The sequence below is a fragment of the Petromyzon marinus genome, chromosome 3 (genome assembly GCF_048934315.1).
Source record: "Petromyzon marinus isolate PM22_M1 ecotype Great Lakes invasive population chromosome 3, UKy_Petmar_22M1.pri1.0, whole genome shotgun sequence".
NCBI lineage: Eukaryota > Metazoa > Chordata > Hyperoartia > Petromyzontiformes > Petromyzontidae > Petromyzon > Petromyzon marinus.
Genome location: NC_133669.1, coordinates 17,683,496 through 17,697,595, shown reverse-complemented (window position 1 = coordinate 17,697,595; position 14,100 = coordinate 17,683,496).

Below are 14,100 nucleotides of genomic sequence, written 5' to 3'. Positions count from 1 at the left end.
CATTTGAAGTTCATAGGGCGATCACGAACAGTAGATACAGCGATTGCCACAGAAACCAATGTTAAAATGTAGTTGTCATGATTTTGCGGTTTTAAAGTGTACCATTTGGTTTTGCTTAAGTTGTGATTGATTATTGTCTGTTGTGTGAATGCTCTCTTAAATATACATGGACATTTAGAAGGTTCCAAAATTCGTACTTACTTAATAGTATTTTATGCAAGAAAACTTCTTAAACTCTAAACATACCTCAAATGTAATTCTTCATTAAATATTAGACACTGCCATTGCACAAACGAACGTCTCCTACTCAAACCTGCGGTATTCCCTGTTACCACTGTCACGCCGGTATGTTCTATCTCTGACAATCGCCACACCACATGTTAACCTGGAGATGGAAAAAACCCTACCCGAGATGGCAGGTCATGAAGCCAGAGCCCTTTTCCACTTATCGTTGAAGGAGAATCTTAGGCTCATGGGTCGTCTGTTCTTTTCCTCCTGGGAATTATTGGAACATCCCAGTATCTCAGGAAATTTCGATCATAAATAATCAACTCAGTTTTGGCTATTTTTATTTTACTGCTTCCCACAATGCTAGGGAGTGTTCACTTTATACTCACCAATTTCGTATTACAATTGACCTTTAAGACATTGCAGCTAACCTAGCCCTAAACCTAGGAGTGTCCTTCCAACACACATAGAACCAGGTTGCATCATTTACAAGATCTTAGGTGATGAGGGCTTAATCCGCCAACCGTTAGGCTTTGAAAATTGTTCACATGATGTACCCATGAATAAAACAAGTATGTGCTGAATATATTTTAAAGACACTCCACTCAAAAGCAAAAAAGAGGTACCATCATGTCAGCTGGTGTATGTTAATGTCTACTCAAGATTAGATGCATAGATACACACTTTAAGAACATAATTCACACTTTCATCTCCTTGCACACAACCACGGGATGTGAATTAATCAAGGAAGGCTTATTTTTAGATGCGTAACACAAACACTTTTTTAAATTGTTCAATTTATTTACCTATCTATTTAGTTTTTTTTAAAATGTGTTTCATAGGCGGTGTCAGTATGTTGTCACGAGGTGAGAAGTCATGAACATCACTAAGGAATACGACCATTTATGTCTGGGAGCATCTGCGCAATAGAATTTCAGAGCTTCTTTTGAAAAGTTATTTTGGTAGTCTTTTCCACAATCTGGGTCGCACACACTTTGCTATGATACTGGTGTTTGTCGAATGACGGTCAATACAATATTTTCATAAAACATTCTTAAATTAACCCAAATAAAGCATAAACCCAAAACTAATTGACGCTTTAATGCAGCAATTGATGACAGCGTTCAGTTCATTCGTTGATTAGATTCGACCCTGCATTTTCTTTTCTCATAACAGTCCCAATAATATTCTTTGGTTCTTTCAGTAACGTCACGTAGATACAAAAATTATACTAAAAATGAAGTTAATAAAAATACTACGTTATTTCGATCGCAACACAAGCGGTCGTCATCAGCAAAAAGGGTTAGCCTCTAAAGGCAAACTGTTTATAAAGGTTTGGAGATGGGCGTAGCCCAAGTGTATCAGGAGCAACAGCAGCATGTGCGGGTCAGCAATATCAATGCAGCAACAATGCCAATGCAGCAAAGGGCCGCCAGGAAATCACTGCACCGCGCTCCACACACCACACTGCTGACGGTGGAGGTTGATTGACAAAAAACACACGAGTCAAGTTATGATCCAAAGTGGTTGATGACATCTTTCCAATGATTGCTGAGTCTATAACCATTCTCTCGGTTGAAATTGTGTCTGTGTCTGTATATATGGAAGGCTTCATGAAGTAATCTTTGTTGAAATCCAGGAGGCTTGCATAGTACCATCGTCTTAGAGAGATCAATTTCGTGTGAACCAGGCGCGTTAAAAAAATGATCAGCCACGGCAGAAGTATTGGTCCTACCGTGTTTCAAATCTGCCTTGTGCTCACGAACACGGTCAGAGACATGTCCCAATAATGTTTAAAACATCGTCACGTACGATATTTGAATGAAATCCTAGAGAACATGCGACTTATTCTTGAAATCACAGTTGAAGCCCTTGAGCCCAAGGCCAATTCCGTAACCCATACAATAAACACGACTCCACGTAAACACTCTGATAAACACAGACAGATACAACATATTACGAGGCATCTGCATCTATTAACAGTGTCTAATGTGCTATTATAAAGTCTCCAAATTTAAGACCAAGATAGAAAACACAAACGCTGCTCTCTTTAACGTGCCTGACATTGCGTTCATTTAGCGTGAAGAGGAACATAAATACGGAGCTAAGCATGGTGCAAAAGAAAAGAATGAGACGGATATCAACGTGGGCATAAAACAAACGTTCTTTAAAACAAATGTATTTAAGCCTGATGCAATCAATCACTGTACAAATCTCCCAAAGCAAACTAATTGAATGCTTGGTCATAGATGCCACGTACCGTGTCACATAAATGAGAGTGTATTTGCTTTAAGATAAATATTGTATCACTGCCGTAGCTGTAGTGATAGCCAGCAGGAAATTATTTAGGGCCATTCCAATATGCTGATAAAAGAAGCGAAACTTTCCAACTTCTCATTTTACGTGGATCTTTTTGGATTTTAATAGACGTGTTTACTCAAATGTTAGTACATTGAGCGTCATATTCTTGCAAGATGACCGAAAGCAAATGTTCTCTCCTCAGAATATCTGAGACCAGTCATGATGCCCCAAGGTATTATCGTAGCTAAGCGCCACGTCCCCTGCATTTGAAGTTCATAGGGCGATCACTAGCAGCAGATACAGCGATTGCCACAAAAACCAATGGTAAAATGCATTTGTCATGATTTTGTGGTTTTAAAGTGTATCATTGGGTTTTGCTTAAGTGGTGATTGATTTTTGTCTGTTGAATGAATGCTCTCTTAAATGTACATGGACATTTAGAAGGTTCTAAAATTCGTACTTAATACTATTTTATGCAAAAAAACTTCTTAAACTCAAAACATACCTAACATGTAATTCTTCAATAAATAATAGCCACTGCCATTGCACAAACGAATGTCTCCTACTCAAACCTGTGGTAGTCCCTGTTACCACTGTCACGCCGGTATGTTCTATCTCTGACAATCGCCACACCACATGTTAACCTGGAGATGGAAAAAACCCTACCCGAGATGACAGGTCATGAAGCCAGAGCCCTTTTCCACTTATCGTCGCAGGAGAATCTTAGGCTCATGGGTCCTCTGTTCTTTTCCTCCTGGGAATTATTGGAACATCTCAGTATCTCAGGATATTTCGATCGTAAACAATCAACTACATTTTTGGTATTTTTATTTTACTGCTGCCAACACCAACGCTAGGGAGTGTTCACTTTATGCTCACCAGTTCCTCATGAACATTGATCCTTAAAACATTGCAGCTTACCTAGCCCTAAACCTAGGAGTGTCCTTCCAACACACGTACAAGCAGGTTGCATCATTTACAAGAACTTAGGTGATGAGGGTTTAATCCGCCAACCGTTATGCTTTGAAAATTGTTCACATGATGTACCCATGAATAAAACAAGTATGTGCTTAATATATTTTAAAGACACTCCACTCAAAAGCAAAAAAGAGGTACCATCATGTCAGCTGGTGTATGTTAATGTCTACTCAAAATTAGATACATAGATACACACTTTAAGAACATAATTCACACTTTCATCTCCATGCACACATTCACGGGATGTGAAGTCATCAAGGAAGGCTTATTTTTAGATAACCACTTTTTTTAATTGTTCAATATCTTTACCTATCTATTTAGTTTTTTTCAAATGTGTTTCATAGGCGGTGTCAGTATGTTGTCACGAGGTGAGAAGTCATGAACATCACTAAGGAATACGACCATTTATGTCTGGGAGCATCTGCGCAATATAATTTCAGAGCATCTTCTGAAAAGTAATTTAAGTAGTCTTTTCTACAATCTGGGTCGCACACACTTTGCTATGATACTGGTGTTTGTCTAATGACGGTCAATACAATATTTTCATAAAACATTCTTAAATTAACCCAAATAAAGCATAAACCCAAAACTAATTGACGCTTTAATGCAGCAATTGATGACAGCGTTCAGTTCATTCGTTGATTAGATTCGACCCTGCATTTTCTTTTCTCATAACAGTCCCAATAATATGATTTGGTTCTTTCAGTAAAGTCACGTAGATACAAAAATAATAATGAAAAGAAAGTGAATAAAAATACTACGATGTTTCGATCGCAACACAAGCGGTCGTCATCAGGAAAAGGGGTTAGCCTCTAAAGGCAAACTGTTTATAAAGGTTTGGAGATGGGCGTAGCCCAAGTGTATCAGCAGCAACAGCAGCATGTGCAGGTCAGCAATGCCAATGCAGCAGCAATGCCAATGCAGCAAAGGGCCGCCAGGAAATCACTGCACCGCACCCCACACACCACACTGCTGACGGTGGAGGTTGATTGACAAAAAACACACGAGTCAAGTTATGATCCAAAGTGGTTGATGACATCTTTTCAATGATTGCTGAGTCTATAACAATTCTCTTGGTTGAAATTGTGTCTGTGTCTGTATATATAGAAGGCTTCATGAAGTAATCTTTGTTGAAATCCAGGAGGCTTGCATAGTACCTTCGTCTTTGAGAAATCAATTTCGTGTGAGCCAGCCGCGTTAAAATAATGATCAGCCACGGCAGAAGTATTGGTCCTACCGTGTTTCAAATCTGTCTTATGCTCATGAACACGGTCAGAGACATGCCCCAATAATGTTTAAAACATCGTCACGTACGATATTTGAATGAAATCCTAGAGAACATTCGACTTGTTCTTGAAATCACAGTTGAAGCCCTTGAGCCCAAGGTCAATTCCGTAACCCATACAATAAACACGACTCCACGTAAACACTCTGATAAACACAGACAGATACAACATATTACGAGGCATCTGCATCTATTAACAGTGTCTAAAGTGCTATTATAAAGTCTCCAAATGTAAGGCCAAGATAGAAATCACAAACGCTGCTCTCTTTCACGTGCCTGACATTGCATTAATTTCGTGTGAAGAGGAAAATAAATACGGAGCTATGCATGATGCAAAATAAAAGAAATGAATGAGATGGATATCAACGTGGGCATGAAACTAACTTTTTATGCTCCACATAAAACAAACGTGTTTTATGCGTGATGCGATTCCATCACTGTACAAATCTCCCAAAACAAACTAAGTAATACTTTGGTCATAGATGCCATGTACCGTGTCTCATAAATGAGAGTGTATTTGCTTTAAGATAAATATTGTATCACTACCGTAGCTGTAGTGATAGCCAGCAGGAAGTTATTTAGGGCCATTCCAATATGCTGACAAAAGAAGCGAAACTTTACAACTTCTCATTTTACGTGGATCTTTTTGGATTTTAATAGACGTGTTTACTCAAATGTTAGTACGTTGAACGTCATATTCTTGCAAGATGACCGAAAGCAAATGTTCTCTCCTCAGAATATCTGAGACCAGTCATGATGCCCCAAGGCATTATCGTAGCTAAGCGCCATGTCCCCTGCATTTAAGTTCATAGGGCGATCACTAGCAGTAGATACAGCGACTGCCACAGAAACCAATGGTAAAATCTAGTTGTCATGATTTTGTGGTTTTAAAGTGTATCATTTAGTTTTGCTTAGGTGGTGATTGATTATTGTCTGTGGTATGAATGCTCTCTTAAATATACATGGACATAAGGTTCCAAAATTCGTACTTAATACTATTTTACGTAAGAAAACTTCTTAAACTCAAAACATACCTAACATGTAATTCTTCATTAAATATTAGCCACTGCCATTGTACAAACGAATGTCTCCTACTCAAACCTGTGGTCGTCCCTGTTAACACTGTCACGCCGGTATGTTCTATCTCTGACAATCGCCACACCACATGTTAACCTGGAGATAGAAAAAAACCCTACCCGAGATGGCAAGTCATGAAGCCAGAGCCCTTTTCCACTTATCGTTGCAGGAGAATCTTAGGCTCATGGGTCGTCTGTTCTTTTCCTCCTGAGAATTATTGGAACATCTCAGTATCTCAGGAAATTTCGATCGTAAACAATCAACTACATTTTTGGTATTTTTATTTTACTGCTGCCAACACCAACGCTAGGGAGTGTTCACTTTATGCTCACCAGTTCCTCATGAACATTGATCTTTAAAACATTGCAACTAACCTCGCCCTTAACCTAGGAGTGTCCTTCCAACACACGTACAAGCAGGTTGCATCATTTACAAGAACTTAGGCGATGAGGGCTTAATCCGCCAACGGTTATGCTTTGAAAATTGATCACATGATGTACCCATGAATAAAACAAGTATGTGCTGTATATATTTTAAAGACACTCCACTCAAAAGCAAAAAAGAGGTACCATCATGTCAGCTGGTGTATGTTAATGTCTACTCAGGATTAGATGCATAGATACACACTTGAAGAACATAATTCACACTTTAATCACCATGCACACAACCACGGGATGTGAATTCATCAAGGAAGGCTTATTTATAGACACTTTTTAAAATTGGTCAATTTCTTTACGTATCTATTTAGTTTTTTTCAAATGTATTTCATAGGCGGTGTCAGTATGTTGTCACGAGGTCAGAAGTCATGAATCTCACTTAGGAATACGACCATTTATGTCTGGGAGCATCTGCGCAATAGAATTTCAGAGCTTCTTCTGAAAATGTATTTAAGTAGTCTTTTCCACAATCTGGGTCGCACACACTCTGCTATGAGACTGGTGTTTGTCTAATGACGGTCAATACAATATTTTCATTAAAAAAACATTAAATTAACCCAAATAAAGCATAAACCCAAAACTAATTGACGCTTTAATGCAGCAATTGATGACAGCGTTCAGTTCATTCGTTGATTATATTCGACCCTGCATTTTTCTTTTCTCATAACAGTCCCAATAATATTCTTTGGTTCTTTCAGTAAAGTTTCGCGTGAGCCAGCCGCGTTAAAATAATGATCAGCCACGGCAGAAGTATTGGTCCTACCATGTTTCAAATCTGCCTTATGTTCTCGAACACGGTCAGAGACATGTCCCAATAATGTTATTTGAATGAAATCCTAGAGAACATGCGACTTATTCTTGAAATCACAGTTGAGCCCTTGAGCCCAAGGCCAATTCCGTAACCCATACAATAAACACGACTCCATGTAAACACTCTGATAAACACAGACAGATACAACATATTACGAGGCATCTGCATCTATTAACAGTGTCTAATGTGCTATTACAAAGTCTCCAAATGTAAGGCCAAGATAGAAAACACAAACGCTGCTCTCTTTAACGTGCCTGACATTGCGTTCATTTAGCGTGAAGAGGAACATAAATACGGAGCTAAGCATGGTGCAAAAGAAAAGAATGAGACGGATATCAACGTGGGCATAAAACAAACGTGTTTTGAAACAAACGTGTTTTAAGCCTGATGCAATCAATCACTGTACAAATCTCCCAAAGCAAACTAAGTAATACATTGAATGCTTGGTCATAGATGCCACGTACCGTGTCTCATAAATGAGAGTGTATTTGCTTTAAGATAAATATTGTATCACTGCCGTAGCTGTAGTGATAGCCAGCAGGAAGTTATTTAGGGCCATTCCAATATGCTGACAAAAGAAGCGAAACTTTACAACTTCTCATTTTACGTGGATCTTTTTGGATTTTAATAGACGTGTTTACTCAAATGTTAGTACATTGAGCGTCATATTCTTGCAAGATGACCGATAGCAAATGTTCTCTCCTCAGAATATCTGAGACCAGTCATGATGCCCCAAGGTATTATCGTAGCTAAGCGCCACGTCCCCTGCATTTGAAGTTTACAGGGCGATCACTAGCAATAGATACAGCGATTGCCACAGAAACCAATATTAAAATGCATTTGTCATGATTTTGTGGTTTGAAAGTGTATCATTTGGTTTTGCTTAAGTGGTGATTGATTATTGTCTGCTGTATGAATGCTCTCTTAAATATACATGGACATTTAGAAGGTTCCAAAATTGGTACTTACTTCATACTACTTTATGCAAGAATACTTCTTAAACTCAAAACATACCCAAAATGTAATTCTTCATAAAATATTAGCCACTGCCATTGCACAAACGAATGTCTCCTACTCAAACCTGCAGTATTCCCTGTTACCACTGTCACGCCGGTATGTTCTATCTCTGATAATCGCCACACCACATGTTAACCTGGAGATGGAAAAAACCCTACCCGAGATGGCAGGTCATGAAGCCAGAGCCCTTTTCCACTTATCGTTGCAGGAGAATCTTAGGCTCATGGGTCCTCTGTTCTTTTCCTCCTGGGAATTATTGGAACATCTCAGTATCTCAGGATATTTCGATCGTAAACAATCAACTACATTTCTGGTATTTTTATTTTACTGCTTCCCACACGAATGCTAGGGAGTGTTCACTTTATACTCACCAGTTCACCTTGAACATTGATCTTTAATCATTGCAGCTAACCTAGCCCTAAACCTAGGAGTGTCCTTCCAACACACGTACAACCAGGTTGCATCATTTCCAAGAAATTAGGTGATGAGGGTTTCGTCCGCCAACGGTTATGCTTTGTAAATTGTTCACATGATGTACCCATGAATGAAACAAGTATGTGCGGAATCTTTTGTAGAGACACCCCACTTACAAAGCAAAAAGAGGTACCATCATGTCAGCTGGTGTATGTTAATGTCGACTCAAGATTAGCTGCATCGATACACACTTTAAGAACATAATTCACACTTTCATCTCCATGCACACTACCACGGGATGTGAATTCATCAAGGAAGGCTTGTTTTTAGATGCTTAACACAACCACTTTTTTAAATTGTTCAATTTATTTACCTATCTATTTCGTTTTTTTCAAATGTGTTTCATAGGCGGTGTCAGTATGTTGTCACGAGGTGAGAAGTCATGAATCTCACTTAGCAATACGATAATTTATGTCTGGGAGCATCTGCGCAATAGAATTTCAGAGATTCTTCTGAAAAAAAATGTAAGTAGTCTTTTCCACAATCTGGGTCGCACACACTCTGCTATGAGACTGGTGTTTGTCGAATGACGGTCAATACAATATTTTCAAGAAAAAAATCTTAAATTAACCCAAATAAAGCATAAACCCAAAAATAATTGACGCTTTAATGCAGCAATTGATGACAGCGTTCAGTTCATTCATTGATTAGATTCGACCCTAAATTTTCTTTTCTCATAACAGTTCCAATAATATTCTTTTGTTCTTTCAGGAAAGTCACATAGATACAAAAATAATAATTAAAAATAAAGTGAATAAAAATACTTCAATGTTTCGTTCGCAACACAAGCGGTCGTCATCAGGAAATGGGGTTAGCCTCTAAAGGCAAACTGTTTATAAAGGTTTGGAGATGGGCGTAGCCCAAGTGTATCAGGAGCAACAGCAGCATGTGCAGGTCAGCAATGCCAATGCAGCAGCAAAGCCAATGCAGCAAAGGGCCGCCAGGAAATCACTGCACCACGCTCCACACACCACACTGCTGACGGTGGAGGTTGATTGATAAAAAACACACGAGTCAAGTTACGACCCAAAGTGGTTGATGACATCTTTCCAATGATTGCTGAGTCTATAACCATTCTCTCGGTTGAAATTTTGTCTGTGTATATGGAAGACTTCATGAACGAATCTTTGTTGATAGCCAGTAGGCTTGCAAAGCAGGTGCACCCGGGTTAACCTGGGTGGTGGCTTCCGCCGTGCGCATTCCACGCAGGTAGCGACTCATCGTTGCACGTCAGCGGTCATGCCTGGCCAGAAGTACCGGCCCTGTAATGTGGACAGTGTCTTCTGCCCCGCCAGGTGTAGCAGCTGGTGGCAGTGCACATCCATGACTAATTGTCGACGCAGCGACTGCGGAACCACCAGGCATCGCTGGCGTCCTTCCGGGTCCCATCGCATGAGGAGGTCCTCCCATATGACGTACTCCTCCCCCCCTGCCTCCGCTGAGGCGCGTAGCGCTCGCAGGGAGACCTCCTCCAGCTGTATCCGTCTTCAATCGTCCAAGGTCAGCCCCAGGTTATGGTCGTCAGCTGGACCTCACCCTGTGCTTCCTCTGCCGTGTGTACGGGAGCGATGACCGTTCCCTCCGACCTCGCCTCTTTGCAGCGTGCCGCACCTGTGGTGCATGCACAAGGGCCCTGGGGCGCCAGCCGGGACAATGCATCCGTATTGGCGTGTCTGGTTCCCTTGTGATGCACCACTTGGTACCTGTACTCTTGCAGGCACTCTATCCACCTGGCCAGCTATGTCGAAGGCTGGTCGATGCGGAGCGAATACTGCAAGGCCGTGTGGTCAGTGCGGACCATAAATTTGCGACCATACAGGTAGGGTCGACATTATTGCACAAAGTGAACGACCGCCAAGAATTCCTTACCTGTGACTCATTAGCGCTGCAACGCTGATGAAAGCACATGACTACCATAGATGATAACCACCTCTCGGCCCTACTGGATTTGGGACAAGACGCTGCCGATGCCCACATCGCTGGCATCCGTGTCCAGGATAAAGGGGAAGCCAAAATCTGGAAAGGCCAATGGTGGTGCATCTGTCAGATGCGAGCGCAGCTGCTGGAATGCCTCCTCATCCAGAGGTCCCCAATAAAACCTCTGGTTTTCGCCATCAACACGTGCAAGGGCTTCGAAATGGTTGCAAAGTTGGGTACAGACCAGCGGTAGTAGGACACGAAGCCCACAAACCTCCGTACCTCTGGAACCGTCGTGGGAACAGCCCAGGCCCTCATGCAGGCCGTCTTTTCCGGGTCTGTAGCCACTCCAGACTCACTGACAACATGGCCCAAGTAGTGTACCGACGACTGCATAAGGTGGCACTTCGACGGCTTGAGCTTCAAGTTCGCGTTCCGGAACAACAAGAATACCTGACACAATCAGCCAATGTGTTCATCGAATGATCGGCTGAAGACAATGACGTCATCCAGGTAGATGAGGCACGTTTCCCATTTGAGGCCTGCTAAGGCCAACTCCATTAAGCGTTGGAACGTTGCCGGTGCAGTCTGGAGGCCCATAGGCAGGCAGTTGAACTCGAACAGGCACTGTAGTGTCCGGAACACTGTCTTAGGCAGGGAGTCCGCGTCTAGTCGGACCTGCCAGAACCCGGACAATAAATCCAGCAAATTTTGCTCCTGCCAGTGCATCAAGTAAGTCGTCGATACGTGGTAGGGGATATGCGTCGGCAAGTGTGACGGCATTGAAGCGGAGGAATTCCATGCAGAATCTCAGTGACCCGTCTGACTTCTTGACTAGGACCACCGGTGCCCCCCAGGGACTTGGGGATGGGGACATTTAGTTGGCCCGCAGCATCTCCTGCACCGCTTGTTGAATGTGCCCTTTTTCCATTGGGCTCATTCTATATGTGTTTTGGCGCAGGGGTGTGTTGTCTCCCTTGTTGATGTGGTGCTGCAACAGATGTGTGCATCCTAGGTCGAACGGTCCCCAGCTGAACACGTCAGAGAACTCCTGTACTAATGAGTGCAGCTGGCGCTTCTGGTCGGGCGGCAAATCTGGCTCAGGCCCCGCCACCTGGTCCATTCATGAGTCCTTCCCTCTGTGCTCGGCCTGGCTGATGGTTCCCACAAGCTCTGGCTCCGTCCTGAGGGCTCCTAGTGACAAGGGACTAATGTGGGCCAGAACCTTTTCGCCTGCACCGTCGCTGCTCTGTTCGAGGTGTTCAGCACCTGAATGAACAGATGCTGGTTCCCCTGGACAATATCTTCGACCCCCACCAGTGTGTGGCGATCCATGGCAGCTGACGTTGGAGACACCAGGATGGGTGAGTCCGGCCGGACTGTCACAAGGGAGGACCGATATCGCAGCGGAATCAGCATCTAGGCTGCTGGGGGAATGGAGACAGACTCACTGACCAGAGTCTGCACGTAGGGTATCCCCTGGCCGGCCCCCTCCGCCTTTAGGAAATGGAGACGAGTTCCCTGGACTTACACCCGCCCATTGGCCAGATCGATTTTCATAGGCATTCACCTCAGAAAGTCCGCCCCCAACAGGCAGGGTACTAGCAGCATTGCTGAGACAAGGATGGGTCCTGCTATCAAAAGCTGCCCAATCTGTATGGGGGCTTCAACCTGGCCCAGGAAGCCCATGCTGCCTCCATTTGCTGCAATGAACGTCGTCTTGACATGGAATAAAAGCCGGTTTTTATCTGGCAGCATCTCGTGCATGGTGCTCGAGATGATCGTGGCCGATGCCCCAGTATCAACGAAGATGCGTGCCGACACTCCCGCAATTGCACCGACCAGGACCGAGGTTCATGACGCCGTCGTTACCACCCGCCTTGCCAGCTTCCTCCATTGTGTGGCTGTGTCCGGCCTCTGACCAGGCGGCGGCTAACTATCCTGCAGTACATAACGAGACGACGGGGAATGGATGCGAATGGGCCAAAGATGGGGTTCCCCCCTTTGGAGTGTGTCGCAGCTGGGTGAATGCGCCCTTGTTACGCGGTGTGGGCTACCCCCTGGGGTGCGGGCTGGGCTCCCCGTGTGGTGTGAAGTGCCCCCCCGCCTTTGTGATGTGGGATGGGCCCCCCTTTTGGTGTGGGGCGGCCCACCCATTGTATTGGGGGGTGGGGATTGGGGGGTGGGCCTTCCCGTGAGCCCATCGCTTCTCCCCTCTTCCTTTGTTGCAGGGGCGTGGGCCCTCTTTATGATGTGCCCCCCCCCCCCCCCCGGTCCTGTCTCGCTCCACCGCATTGCGAGGGTGAGGCGGTGCATGAAACTGCTGTACGGCGCACCGGTGATTGCGTGTGCTGCCTCAGCCCCGGAGCCATTGCCCCTGGCGACTCGCTGGCGTTGCAGGTAAATAGTGATGTCACCCGCGGCCGCGACGTCACCCCCGGCCGCAACGTCACTTCTGGGTGCGAGGCCCCTTCCGGCCGTGATGTCACCCCCGACCGCGACGTCACGTCCACCCGTGACTCGATCCCAGGCCCCGTCGCGATCCCCGGCAGGGTCCCCGGCCCCGGCGCGATCCCCGGCGCGATCCCCGGCACCGGCGCGATGCCCTTCCCCTGACCAGGACGGTGGAGCCCAGGGCCCGACACCAACGGCGCCCACCCCGAGGAGGCCCTCGGTGAAGTCGCAGCGCACCCCTATAAGCTAAAGGGGACTCTCTAGCCCCCCGTTAGTGGTCCTGGAACCGTCTAAAGGTACCCTCTCAGCTGGGCCTCGTAGGCCGCCTGTAGCGTGGTCTTGCTGTGTGTGGGAAGGGAGGTGTAAGAGGCGAGCGCCTCTTCGTCCGACCACTCGAGAGCGTAGAAGGCAGCCTCGAATCGGCGGACGAACGCCTCCCAATCACCTCCCTTGGCTATAAATTTCTCGACGTGCCCCAGCCGGCATGCCCGACCTGCCATCTGCTCCCTCCGTTGGGTGTTTATCCCTGGCGGTTTTGACAGGAGCGGCGGTGGCGGCTGGCGTGACGAGGCTGGTTGCGGCTCATGCCCGGCTGACTAGTTGGCTTCCAGGTCCCGTGGGAGAGGGGGTCCCGGTGCCGGCAGGCCCCCCATATAGAGCCGCCGCAGTAGCTCCTGGAGTGCCCTCTCCACGTGGGCCATGTGGTCCTCCATGGAGTCCTCCATGAGGTCCGGGCCCCTTGCTGCTGCTCCTGGTAGCAGGCCCCCTTGTTGCCCTGGATGTGGAGGAACCCTGGCCCCTGCTTCCTCTTCTGTTGGCTCTCTTCCGCGGAGTTTCTTCCTTGTAGTCATTGTCGATCACACCACTGCCACCAGATGTAAAGGAGAGCCGACACAAGATTGCAGGGGGTTCGTCTTTTATTCCTTTTTGAGTCCACACCTGTCCCCAGTCGTCTCAATCTCGTTCCCGCCAAGATCTCCCTTCTTCCTGCCCATTCTCTCTCTTATCTCTCCTCGCTTGCTCCTCCCCCTTCCCCTGTCACCATCCCACTCCCCTTCCTTTTGGTAGGAATCCTTTCCCTGACATCCCTTACATATATATAAAAAAAGAATTTGTGAATA